General features: G+C 35.9%; 1 protein-coding gene and 1 non-coding gene across 5 annotated transcripts in view; one reads left to right on the forward strand and one right to left on the reverse strand.

Annotated features, from left to right (window-relative positions):
• LOC117162847 (neurotrimin) overlaps positions 1–14,384 on the reverse strand; it is a 476,077-nt gene that overhangs the window by 330,141 nt on the left and 131,552 nt on the right. The gene's annotated exons all lie outside the window — the stretch shown is intronic.
• On the forward strand, positions 8,048–8,178 carry LOC143305163 (U4 spliceosomal RNA). Its single transcript, XR_013061890.1, has one exon. It is a non-coding gene; the product is annotated as a U4 spliceosomal RNA (small nuclear RNA).

Here is a 14,384-nt window from a genome sequence, read left to right on the forward strand (position 1 = left end):
AGACACGAATTTCGAAGATATCATATCATAATTTCGTAATCGTGTCGTGTTTCTCGTCATTATGTTGTACCGGAAGTTTAAATATAAAACTTGGAATGTTCGATAGCCGAAGTATTTTTAAAAAAATATAATTCGTCCGAAAAGTTTCTTTCGTTTCATAAGATATTAATAGATGAACAACAATTTCTGTTTTATATTATTTTATTGATCCAGGTGTGATCCATTTCGTTCTATTTCTATTATTATATTCGTGTATAATTCAATAAACTAATATAAAACGCAAAAACAATATTATTTCCTTATAAAACGAAAGAAACATTTCCTACAACCTAACAATAACTTTTACTACTTTTAGGCGTTTTTAAATAACTCTAACCTTATTAATATTAAACCACGTCACTCTACTACAGAACATTTCTTTTTTACAATCAAACGTGTTCTCTTTTCTTCTAGATGTGTCCCGTCTCCTAACGAAACTACCAACAGGAAAGAGTCACTTTGTCCACCGGGCAAACGAGACACGAAAGAGAAAAGAGATTCGGGATAAAAGCGAAAAATAGAATCCTTGAGAGAAGGTTTTCCCACTCGACTCTATTAAATTAATAGCATTAATCCTTTGCGCTGGAAATATCGACCGGGTCGACGCGTTTGTTCGCTCGGTTCTCTCTACCTGGCAACTCGACTCGTTCCGGCATTGTTTGCGCACACGCTCCAGCTCGCCTTATCTGTATGTTGATTGCGTAAATTAATTTCCCTGGTAAAACGGCCGAGCGAAATAAGGGGTTACGGAACGAGGTAATTTCTGGGCGACGGCCACCTTGCTGAAACACTGCATTTGCTCGGCGCGTCCCGTTGCCCTGGCGATCGAGCGTTTCGAGATTTTCCACGTCACGGTTTTGGACAACTACGGATATTGAATTAAACTGGCCTTGCAACAGAGACAGAATATATTCCGCTACTTTGCCATGACAATGTCAAAGACGCGAAGGATCAAGGATTTCAGAGAAACTAATATTTTGTAGGAAATTGGAAATTTTAATTAAAACGTTAAGGGACGTTAGAAGAGAATCGTATTGCGTCGAGTAATTATTTCTCAGATAGAATCAAAGCACTAGAGTTGGAAATTAGACGCGTTTAATGACACGTTGCGATGTAATCTGTAGTTCTTAGTTTATGGTTAACGAATCTTTTCATTTTCAGAGAAATTCATTATCGATATTATCAAGAAATTTAAAGCTAAACATCGCGTAATTACATTATCGAACTGTTTACTTGCTTGATGCTTCCCTTAAAAATATCCTGTTTTTATGTTAGAAATTTTCCATCATTTAATAAGTAATTCCGTCAGTTATAATTATTCTGTCATTTTAGCCCGTCCTCTTTTTATTTCTTCCTGTTACATGCTTCAGAAAATGATTTCATTCGAAGAACAAGACGTTAATCGAAATTTGTACCAAGGATCGCCACAGGAGATTTGAAAATGAAACTGACGTTGCTCGCAAAATAATTTCTAATTTCTTAGTTAAAAGACAAGCAGCTGTATCCATTTCGTCCGAATTTCTCGAAATTTGAAGACGTAGGACTCGGCCGTGGAGATTCTTTGATAGCGAAACGCGATACAGTACACGCGCAATTTCCAGAAAGCTTCCCTCTTTCGTCGCGTTCGTTTTAATTCCGTCGGAATTGGTGGAAAAATTACTAGCTGGAATTGGTAGAATTAACGCGAACGAGACGCGAGAACTTTCTAATTGTAATCTCGTATGCTCTCCAAGGACGAAACGAAAATGCGTTTGGCCAGGCTTACGTGTTCTAGAGAATGGCAAATTGAAGCTGGCACGGTTTTGCCCACCTTTGAGGAAAATATTGAAATATCCCGAGCCAACGTTGCGAAACTATTGCGTGCCAGATGTACACGATTGAAATATTGATGCCAATCTTCCTGAACCGCTTTTCCCTTGCGCCGTCACGAAGACAAGTCTTCGTTGCCCGGTGCACATCTCGCAACAATGCGAACTTTTTCCCTCGAAAAACTTTAAATTAATTCAAATATTGCTTACGTAGACGAGGAAAGATGTCGTACGATATCACAGCAAATGCAAATAATAAAATTGATTTTTCCCGGTTCTGTGCTTTATTGCTCGAACTTGGCACAATTGTACCTCAACAGGCGAAAATGAAATCTCCTGCCTTATCCGCGATAAGCACAAAATGAAGCAGTATGAAACGACTTGAACAGGGGACCATCGAAATGCTCGATCGTCGCAAATTCCCAGCCAAATATTACCATACCAATCCGCCTTCCGAAGACCAACTTTAATTCATCTGCCAACACTTCAGCTCTCTTCGTTCAATTCATCTCTCGCTTCTCGCCCTTCCAAACACTAATTCAAAACCAAAGTCTTCGCCGGTCGCAAACACGGGAACAGAGAAGTTGGTCATCGCGATGGCCAAAGTTTCCGCGAAAATCCACAAAGGTAGAGCGCCATATCGTACGTCTCGTTTGCTTAAGAAGTTGGCCGAGGACTCGGCTGCATATGCATGCCGATGCTTCAACGGCAGTCAGTGTCCTAATCCCGGATACCCGCGGGCATATAAATAGGAAATTTTGCGACGTCGAGACGCCGAAATGTTTCCTCAGGGCTGATGTTGTCGCGAACCCGTCTGAAAACGTAGTCACACGCATCTTCTTTCGTTTAACAATCTATTCTAGATTGATCTATCCTAGCCTCTATATAAGAGTCTTTGCACGTATGTCAACCTGCTTCTCCAAACTGTGTCGAGAGAATATAAATAGCGAATTTAGCGTTTGAAAACGTTTTCGCGGGAAACACCGTTAGCATAATAGCCCGAAGCAAAAGACATAACGCGAACCACGCCGGGAGGCATGTTTTCAGAGCACGGACCTGTTTTTCGGCTGACTGAAATCTCGATCGAGAAAGACACATCGAGTGAGATGGTAGCGCGCCCTGTTTGATTTTTCTCGGATAAAGTAGATCGTTTGATGGCAGGATAGAATAGTAGACAGGAGATAGTCCTTTTGAAAAAGTTGACAGCACGAGGGATACGTGTATAAAGCGTCTCGTTTAAATTGATCTCCGAGAACATCTCAGAAATTGTTGATGGCATCGATGGATGTGATGGATAAGAGTTGAATGGTTTAGATAACTTGGTACGTAGTTAGTTCTTCTATGATAGTTCAACGACAATTCATAATAATTTTCAGATTTTTACTCACATAACAGGGTCTCCGGTTAGTGAAACGTGCGGATGTTCAGTATCGAAAACTTACCTGAAAACAGAGAAGAAAGTAGATATTAGTATACACGGATGAAGTAGAAAATGGAACTATTCCAAAGATATTACATGAAAAATCTTAGTAACGTGGATCCTTCGAAATTATCGATTCGATAGAGAACAAGTTTTCGTGAGCCACTGTATATCTCGTTACTTAGAATATATTTATTGAAAACGTACGAAACAAACGCAATGAGAAAAAGAACCATGTCGTACAATTACGACAGTTTAAGGTACCCATATTACGAACGAACCTTTCCTCCTTAACCTCGATATCCAGAACGTACGTATCATTTTGTCAGTACAATCAGAAAATTTCACAAATGTCAATCTGCACGAAAAGAAGAGAGAAGGTAGACGCTGCAAGTTCGCGACAAATACAATTTCTAATTGAATCCGCTAATCGAAAGATCCTTCTTTTGCTCTCTGCCATCGAGCGGCCGCAGTTTGCCCCAGTTCTTTGATTTAGTCCATCGCCTGTGCGATTTCTCTTCGCCCTTTACCCCGAAAACGTATTCAATTCGTCGCTATCTCGCCATTTATTGCTCGCCAGCTTATTGTCAACAAAATATCCGTCGACCTTATTACAGAGTGAAAATACTCGGCGGGTTTCAATGTCGTGGTGACTTGGCGAACACGAGGGCGCGCGCAGCGATACCATTTCCGGCAAAGAATTAAACGAAAGAAAGTTTTCTCTATCTTTCCCTCCTTGGTTCGTATCGATGCGGGAGTAATTAGAGTGTGGAGCTCGTTATTTCTTGCTTTCACGAACGAGCTCCGCTCCATTGCTACGTAATAATTTCTTGTTCGCATGCCGAAAGTACTTTGACAACGGCTTTTGTTGCCGATTCATGGCGGCCACAATGAGCAACCTCCGCGAAAGAAATGACATTTCTGCCCGGTGGAATTGTGCGATAAAGGGGCTGAGGGAACCATTGTTCCGACGTGTATACGACGATTCGAAAGAATTTCACCGAGGTCGCCGTGGTTGCCTCGCCACACGACTTATTCCGATAGGGAATTAACATCGTTGCGATTGTTTCGATCGACAGAATGGGCCGAGATACTTTTTGTCGATAAGGTAGTTGCAGATAATTTTGTTTTATTAGTATCCTAAAGCAAGCAGATTTTATTAGAGAGAATAATTTAGAAATTAATCGTTAGATCGCGAATGTTTCTATATTTGGAAATTTCTATTGATGCAATAATTTTAAACTAATTTTTAATATAATATATTTTTCAAAAATATTTTAAAATAACTTTACAAGAAATAATTTGTCTATATTCTTCAAAATTTTAAGAAATATAGCTTGTCCTGATATTAAAATATTGCTTGTCTTAACAGTTGTAGCTGTGCTTTCCACAAAATTCCTTCGAGCACCTTTTTCAATCCAACAGGAATTTACATTTTTGACGATTTTATATTAAAATATTTACGTGTTAGTCATAAAGCTACTTTAAACTCAAAAAGACAGAAATGTACTTGAAAAGTAATTTTTCTGTGATCTTCATTTATGAGAAACGTAATAAATAAATAATATGCAAAAATGTGTAAATTATTCAAAGTACAATCTTCGTGCTAATATTCACTGAGTGAAATAAATTTCTATATAGTTTCCATTTCCTCACGCTCGTAAATACAATGAATTTGCATAACGTTCGTGCTCTACCAAATATCTGTGCATCAACAAGTTATAAATCGTTGGTTATAGATTTCCGTTGCACAAATAGAATTGTTTCAACAATTTTACAAGTTTACATTAAATACAACGATCGCCTCTCTTGCAATTTGCGAAATTTATTCCTAAGGTATGTTATCGGAAAAAGAATTTATTAACATCGATAACTGGTAATTTGTAAAATTTTACTAACAATATTGATCCAATTGCTCAAGATATGCAACTGACCCAGTTATAACAGTGCTGCCGGTTATTTCACTGAAACATTTCTCTAACCATTATCGAAACGCAGACATTTTTTGAAAAAGGAGAAATACATACATTTTATTTCCAATAATTAAAAAGGAGTTCGTATTTCGACTATGAAATATAAAATCGTATATGACTTGTAAACTCGACGAATTTATCGTCCATCTAATAATATTGGACATTTTATTGCACACAATTTTAAGAGACTGGCCTTTTTAAATTAATCGCGTTCCTAACAATAAGATGAATATATTACCGATAAATGGAACGAAATAATTGTAAGTATTACGCTATATCATGGTTTACACTTAAATCGTATAACTTATTCCTTTCAACCGTGAGTTATTATTACAAGATCGATTACGAATGTTACGGCATCAGGATGTTAACACGCGTCATAAATTATTGCGAATTCCGGTCGGATTACCTTAAACTATACGATAACCGGCAACGAAAAGAAGGATATACGCGGCTGGGGAAAAATGGAGTACTAAAACAGAATAATGGTGCATCCGTGAAATATTGCAAAAGCGGTTTAATGTATCATCTTCGCCGTATCAGCGCCGTTTTAACGCTGCCGGCTCAACGCTGGCAATAATAAATTTTATTCCCATTATTCCATGGTTTACCGTGTCAAAATCTTAAAATTTTGATTTTATTCATCGCGTTTTGCCACTCTAGTTTTAGAATTTTACACAGCCGAGTACGTGTTACCATGCCAGACAGCTTTTACCTACAGTTTTCATGAAAATTTCGTGACGGACAATCGTTCGAGTGAAACGAGTTGATTAAAAAAAAAAAAAAAAAAGAAAGAAAGAAAAACGATTTTTAATTCTAGATAACCTACTCGCTAAAAGTTTGAATGAATTATTTTATACGGTTGGTTGGTGCCGCCAAATACGCGATCTTTTTTTTCTGTCACGCGTGAATAATTTTGACGTATAGAATATTATGAAACGACGCTATGAGCTGGACACGTTATATTAAATAAAATTACGCGAATATGGGAAATGTACGATGAAATATCGGTAGACGTATCAGCACGTACAAATATAACGCTGTACTAACTATTGGCAGACTTGTCAATGTCCAACAAATTTATATGCAACGTGCTAGCACTGTAACATAAACGAACTCGTAAATAACGAACGTTATTATGTAGGTGCCTTCTTGAAATTCACGCAGTTCTGCTATTGGCAAATTAATTTATTCCAATCATTTGTCATGTGCCTCGTAATTAATTCAGATTGCCATCAAACGTGTAAAAACGAAAATAGCTTCAATTTTTAAAAACCGATGTAGCTATTATTTTTTATATCTCTTCGTATCTATCACGACAAATATCCCATATTGAAAGTTCTTTCTCAGAAAATAAACAAAATTGTAAAAATCTCGTATTCATATGTTCAGATTACTATCATAAAGGGAACTGAATATTAAACAGGTAGCAACGAGCGTATCAAGCTTCGTGAAAATAATACAATGAAATATAAATTATTAGGTTAATGTATATGCCGTTGTTTAAAATAAAATTTTCTCCGTTTCTTCGAAACATAATATGTTTAATCAAAGTACTTTGCGCACGATTTAACGACTAATTACTTCATTATTCAGGTTCGTAAGAATTATTAACCGTAGAATTGGAAATTTCTCGAAATAGAACTCCTACAGTTTTCTCATTTTATTTTAAAGTAATTTATACAATTAATAAATGTATATTAAAAAATTGTCTAGACGGAATAAAGAAAGTCTTTAATCTTCTTGAAATGCTAAATTTATGCCTGCAGAACATTCATGCCACTTATCCAAATTTAAGCGCATACAAGAAAATTACATGAATATTCTGATTATTCGCGAAGCTCAATAACGAAAAAATGATGAGAAAATTCCTTCTCTTTTATGATCGATGATTAAACAATTCAAAAGTTATATCGTATAGTTCCGTAAAGTTGAGAAAGCCTACTATTAATAGTATTAATTCTACTATAAAAAATGCAAGGCAACGATAATGTTACAAATGCAATTTTAAAAACTTTATTTACGAGTTCATCACCGTTACGCCATTTTCCGCAAAAAGAAAAAAAAAAAAGAAAAAAAAAGAGAAGGACGAACTTACGAAAATAATCAAGTTAATAAAGTTAATGAAGGTAAAAATAATAGATAAGAAATAAATCGAATACCGATAATGTATCTGGATAATGAAATTGAGAAATTATCAGAAAATTAAGTTGATCAGCTTTTAAAGACCCCAACTGATAGAAATGGAACAAAATTTAAAAGGCAAATTTAATCTCACAGGATAAATATTTTGCACGCGCTGATGTTTGCACACGCCTAATAAAAATGATTAAGAAAGATGGCAAATGAGAGATGCAACAGAATGATTTATTCGCGTGATCAAGGAAAAAACAGGAAATCTGGTTATCGATAGACCAATAGTTTCTCGTGCCAATGGTCGACAGTTGGCCGCAGATATTCTTTGACTGAAAATAAGGGCATCTCGAAATCACGCATATTGATGTTCGTAAGTACAATGTATCTCGCGCTCTCATCCCTTGCGATATGAATAATGTATAAGCGTGACTCTTCTACTGTCAAAGTGGCGGGAACGAACTTGGAATAGTCCTGCACGCTGTCAGGATTTCGTTTCAGATGTTTCAGACGCATGACCGATCTTATGCATCGCGTTATAACGTCTACAATACAGCGATAGCTAAACGCAACTATTTTGTAGAAAAGCTTGTTATATATAAAAATAAAAACATCGCTTCGAAGAGAACGATAGTTTTATGTTAAAAATGACTGCACCGATCGATATGGGGAAGAGCTTGGCGCGGTGGCGATATCGTAACCAATGGGGTTCTATCGATGTGCGATTATTGCTAGTTTAAAACAATATGGAAAAGAGTTGAGCGAGAGAATGGTAGTTTCGAAATCTTTTTTCCAGGGCCTTTCTCGTAATTGAAAGCGATATCAGTGATCGAACGCAGTTTCAATGAATTCTGGATCTTTTTAATTCGACTCTCTGTTTTTCTTTTTTTTTTTTTTTTTTGGTTGTTTTTTCTATTTTTGCTGAGCTTCAACGAGAGTTGTATGGTTTTTGTTCTGGACCAGTTTTATCCTTTGTTTCTTGAAAAATGATGGTATGCTCGAGGTTCACAGTCTTTTTCTATGAAAACGCCATTTACAATGTAAATCGGATAAGAATGAGAAAAGGAGATATTGTATATAGGAGCGAGACGGCTGCGAGATGATCTAAGCGACAATTGCGGTAGTTGTATTATTAAAATACAAAGGTGGTTTTCCGAGGAGGGTGTACAGCCAGATTTGTAGAGTTCACGAGCGATTAAAGGATTAAAGCACACTATAGAACAATATTTCCATTGTGTATGTTAATGTTTAGCGCATGGATGAGAAATATTCAAAATAAAGATGATGAAATATTACAGATGCTGTGTGTGCTCTCTTTTTCGATTGTACTCAAGTACTTTTCACTGAATTAAAACGATTATTTCTTACGCGCTAACATTTTTATCACGTCGTATGCATATTAAGGATTGGAGTTCTTTCTTTGCTAATTACTATGGATGTTAGGACAGCTGGTAAGCAGCTTAAAATTTGAAACAGGTCAATGAATAAATTCTCGCATATTCTTAAAGCTTTTCCTAATCTTCTCAACCTTAATGTTTCACTCGCGTTACGTAATTTATTACACAGGTTTTTTAAACACGCGTTATGCATGTTTGTTCTATCTACGTCGCATGTATTTATCTCACAATTGCGAATAATACAGACAACGTATGATTATAACACATATAATATTTCTTCCATATTTCTTGAATATTTTTATATCACTGGATTTATTAAAATTTTACATGCTGCATGACTCGACGCAGATATCTGTTATTCCCTGTATCGAACCAATTTTTCAACTATGTTTAATATTTCTATATCATGAATTGATGAATTTATTAAAATTTTGCATTTCTCGTGTTTCAACGTAGATATTTAATATATTCTTGTACATTAATTTATATCACTATATATTGTATTGAAATGTATATTACAAATATATTGCATTGTCTGCTGAATGTTTCCGACTACACGTAATATAATATTTTTATATGAATGCGTCAATAAAAATTTTGTATCTTCGATGTTTCACATATGTAATATATATTTTTATTCTTAAATCAGAATTTCTTCCATATATATATTATCGTATATTTAAATTTCATATTGCAATTTACATATTTACATGTAAGAAGAAATTCGTAGACCCTTTTTTCCCTTCTACCCTCTTTCCACCCTCCCCTTTTTTGTATACTACGAAAATCACGTAAAATCGTGTTTTTGCGAGTTCAAAGGCAAAGAGTCTCGATATTGGAAAGCATAAATTGACGAGGATATAATAGAGGAAACAGAGGCGATCATGAAGAGGCAAAGTATACATATGTATACTGGTGGATGCTTTGAACCGACTGCTCGTCTTACACGAATGGTAAATAACGGAAACGTATACTTTTTCCAGCGTCGAGTAAATTGCAAACTGGAGAAGCTGGCTAAGATACAGGAGGCGTGTCCGACGAGAATCTCCACATGGCAATTTTCCTTTTTTTCTCCACGTATCCCATGCTCGCGTTTAATAATACGACTGGTATTTCTTGCCCGTTTCCCTCTGCGGACTATCTCCAAGATTGCTCGCCAGCCAGTCAGATTTTGGAAAATTATTGGAGAAACGATAAAGTCGCGCGAACTCGTAGTTCGAATTTGTGCAGACTATTTGAGAAGGTATATTATTCCGTAAGTAATATCGTGTTTATACAGTGGCTCACGGAAGTATATGGATACTAGAAATCTTTCGGCTTTTGTGAATATATCGCGTGCGTAATACGAAACATTTCGAAATTTCATTAATATTACAATGAAAATGTATATAACAATTGCAAGATATTCGATGCAAATGTCTGCATATTTTGCTGAGGATACAAATGTATTTGAACATTGAATTATTCAGTTTATTAATAAGTTTCCATATTAATGGAACCTATCTTTAATAATACTAATTATACGTTTAAGGCAAATATTCAATGCTAATTTACTGCATGTCTCCAGTAAATATCTTGTAATCGTGATATATATTTCAAATGTTACCAATATAATCGCGATAGCCTTGTCTTATTAGAATGTTAATGCTTCAAGCTGTTTTTTACGACGCGCGTAATGTATCCGATACAATAACAATTTTATATGATAATTGTTGAAATACTTTCGCGAATGATTGTACCTTTCGATCACGCTATTGTATAAATTGTATTTTACGCTGTGTTATAGTAATTAGACGTTTGAACGAATAATTTGACATAATACACATAATAGAAGAACAGTGTTAATTACGATACAAATTTAATGTAAAATGTACAAATTATTACACAAATTCTACACTTACGAATTTCAGTTCAAATACAGTTTCCATACGTTAACACCATTTACGACTCGTGAATATGTAACATCAAAAGCAAATTCTTTATTAGGTGGACAAAGACTGTTATTTGATTCCATATCACAGAGAATGTATTAATTAAACATTGCGAATGAGTGTTTTATTTCTACAGTAAAATACTCGGATATAATTTTCTGACCTACTTTTGAAGCTCTGTGAAGACTAATATTTTTATACATGTTTCCATACATGGAAGCTTTTTGTATCTGCATGTATTGGCTTGGCAACTAAGAGTTTGTCATTAGGTGGTATTGACAAAATCCGCAATCACTCAATTGCCAACCCAATACTTGTAAAATATCATATGATTAGTCTGTAACAAACATAGTCTTCGAAATCGATACTAATAGCAATTTCGTGGGATTATGGATATCTCTTCGCTTCGATAGCAATTGACGCAGATTCACCCAGATCAAAAATGAAGATTCTCATTCTCTGGAGAACAGAGGAGGTCGTAAAAATTCTATTTACATATTTATTGAGCAGACGCTGTCCCACGTTATGAATCTGAAATTCCTCATACGTTAATAAGGAATAGCACGAAGGAAAGTGAATACTGCAGTTAAACTGCACTATTTGATTCTATGCAGAAACTTGGCGTACACTTGGCGTGAAAGTGGTTCGAAATTAGTCTACAATCGCAAGTACTAATAATTGCGGAAGTCGATATCAATTATAACGGAGAAAGGTAAAAAAAGTAATATTTTTCCACCGGTAGGATTTAGAAATATATCTCTTGTACTTCGAAGCATGATAAAAATTTACAATAACTTTTAAACTTCGTTTTTGGATAATAATTACAAACTAAATTAAATTCTATCTGATGTAACCATATAACGCATTTTTTCTATTTATATGTACGCTACTGTACATAAGATTTGAAAAGTACGAGATTAGTTACATATATCGTAGAAGTAAAAAGATATAAAATTCGGAGTGCAAAGGGTTAACAGTCTGATAACTTTAGCGATATCAACTGTCTATTAACTAGTTATAAATTTAGTCAGGTCTATTCAACTAATTATTACCTACACTGATACTATGACATATAAAATGTATTCTATACATTAGAAGAAGTATCCTCGCCCAAAATCTACAAACACAAAGAATTGTAAAAGGTATGCAAACCCTGTATTCTCTGAGATGCTGTAGAATTACTATACTTCATCAAAAATTCAAATATGGCAACCCATTATAGTATATCGAATAAATTCATCAAAAGTGTAAAGATGAAATGGTTTTAAATTTATTATGTGCTTCTTGCACGCCATTAGGCTTCTGGATTTTTGACAATCTTTGTGCTCCACTTTTGTTACAATATTTATATTTATATAGCTGCACAACCAATTTCAATATAAATCGCCATCTTCGCCATGCCACTTTCGATGCACCGTACTCACAGTAAACGGTAATACTCAACTCAACTACGAAGCAAATACCACGAATATTCCCGTAATAATCGTTGCTTCGATCATGGGAGTACCTCATCCCGATGACTTATATACACAACAAACACGCATTAGCAAACACGATGGTTTCCCCCGAGACCACGTCAATTCCAGGAAATCCGGCAGCGCCACTTACAAAGGGACAAAACCTCATAAACGCTAGAATCGCGAACGCGGCCAACGTAACGTAGGCGGTAAACCCTCATTCTCCCATGGGTGCTTTCACCACCGACGATTCCAACGACGCACTCAATTTCTGGAGATCGCGGTTTCCTTCAGAAGAGTTGGCGAATCTTCTTCGCACGGAAACAAAAACCTCCCAAAAGGTATACCAGAGGAGGGGGAAAAGTTTTTCTTCAACAATGACCCTTCGTCAAGGGTCAACGCTGCGCGCAAACACGACATTTCATTTGCAGTTCTTTTCAATCGATTTATACGATCAAATTCTGTCCCTTAAAATTACAAAAATTTGGCCGGTTAAAATCTTGAATGATCGAACGTATCTTGTATGCTTTGTTCGATGGTTGCAACCTGAATGCTAAAAGATGTTTGATTTTAATTGAAATACCCAAGCTTTCCTTGGTACGCTCGGAATGCATATTGATTGATCGTTGTCGATAATTTAATCTTCGAATCTACAGCACCCTGATTGTCGGATTTTCGACAAAGTTGCAGGATTTCCACCAAATCAGAAACTTCGATAATTCATATTTCTTTTTTATTTATTGCTTATCGGCGCTCTAATTGCCTCGTGAGGTACTAGCGACCGCGATTACAAGTATTCTATAAATATATGTATGTTAAATAATATTTACATACTAAGTTTGGTATAGTTGTTGTTAGTGATGTTGTTAGTATTTAGTTATTTAGCAAGTTGGTACGGTTTGTACGCTTCTATAGACAGTGCAAAAGGTCTGTTTTCTTTTAGGAAACTTAGACTTCTCTTACATTGTGTTCTATTACTTAGAAACGATTGTATATTATCGAGTATCTCTAAGTTGCGTCTTGTGTCTTCGAATTTGGTGTCGTAGCAAAGCAAATGTTCGGTGGTGTTCTTTGGTGTTGCAATATTCACAAGATACCGTGTTCTGTTTTCCGATAAGGCGAGAATTCGTGATGAAGTGACCTTTCTTGAGTCTGCATGTTTCAAGATAACTCTTACCGTTATATGTGTTTTTTAAGTTACGCATGAAAATATCAAATTCATAATATATTCTCGGTTATCGAGTTGCGAAAGATACTAAAATCCTAAAGAGTATACCGTATGCTACGTCGCTCAATATTTCGAGACTCCAATTTCAAAATAGCTTCTTGTTGCGATCGTCAAGACATCTTTTGTGCGTTCTGGACGTAACAAGGGGAAAGAGACGGAATGATGGTTTACGAGTGTTCACAGAGTATGGCAAAAATGGCTGGCATCGGTGGCCAGGGAATCTAAATAAGAGGCAACGTCCTGCAGCTATGCCACAAAGGAACAAGGGAAAAGAGCTTTCCAACCTCTTTAATCTTTCTGGCTGGTTAATTACGGGACCGGCATGTTTCCCGGCGCGCTCGTATTTTTCGACCGGCCTTTTGCTCCAAGGAACAGAAACACGCCGCAAACCGGTGCTAAATACGTCTGGGACCGGCTTCATGGATTTAATGAAATTGGCAGAGATAGAAACCGTCTAGGGAACGTTTAATGAAACCCATTGCTTCTTTCTTCTTCGTTGCTTTCTTCCTGATCGATTTCGGTGATCGATGAATTACGCGATCGTTGATGAACGTCTAATGGAGCGAGTAGCACAGACTGGCAAGAAGATAGCTATTTAAATTACGTTTATCGGAAGACGAGGAAATCTATAGGTTTCATATTTAAAAGTTCAGAAGTTTATTACTACGAATATTAGTCGATTGTTAATTTATAATAAGTTTATGACAAGTGCTTTGACAATCGATCCTAAGTTGACTTTTGTTGGTTTGCTGGAATAACGAGAAAGTAGAGCTGCCTCTTTATTGTAGTAGCTCTACAAATTCTTTTTGGTAAAAGACTCAGAGTTGCAGAGATTTTATGTTCTTAGTTTATATCGTTAAATGGTTAATGCAAGGATAGTAATAGCGTGAAAATACCATTGATAATGGTTTAATTATGAATTCAATTTGCTATTTTCATTTTCGGATCAGTCGCGTATTCTACGATATACACGAATTTTTATTTCATCTTTCATTGCT

This window comes from Bombus vancouverensis, chromosome 2 (assembly GCF_051014615.1).
Source record: "Bombus vancouverensis nearcticus chromosome 2, iyBomVanc1_principal, whole genome shotgun sequence".
Lineage (NCBI taxonomy): Eukaryota > Metazoa > Arthropoda > Insecta > Hymenoptera > Apidae > Bombus > Bombus vancouverensis.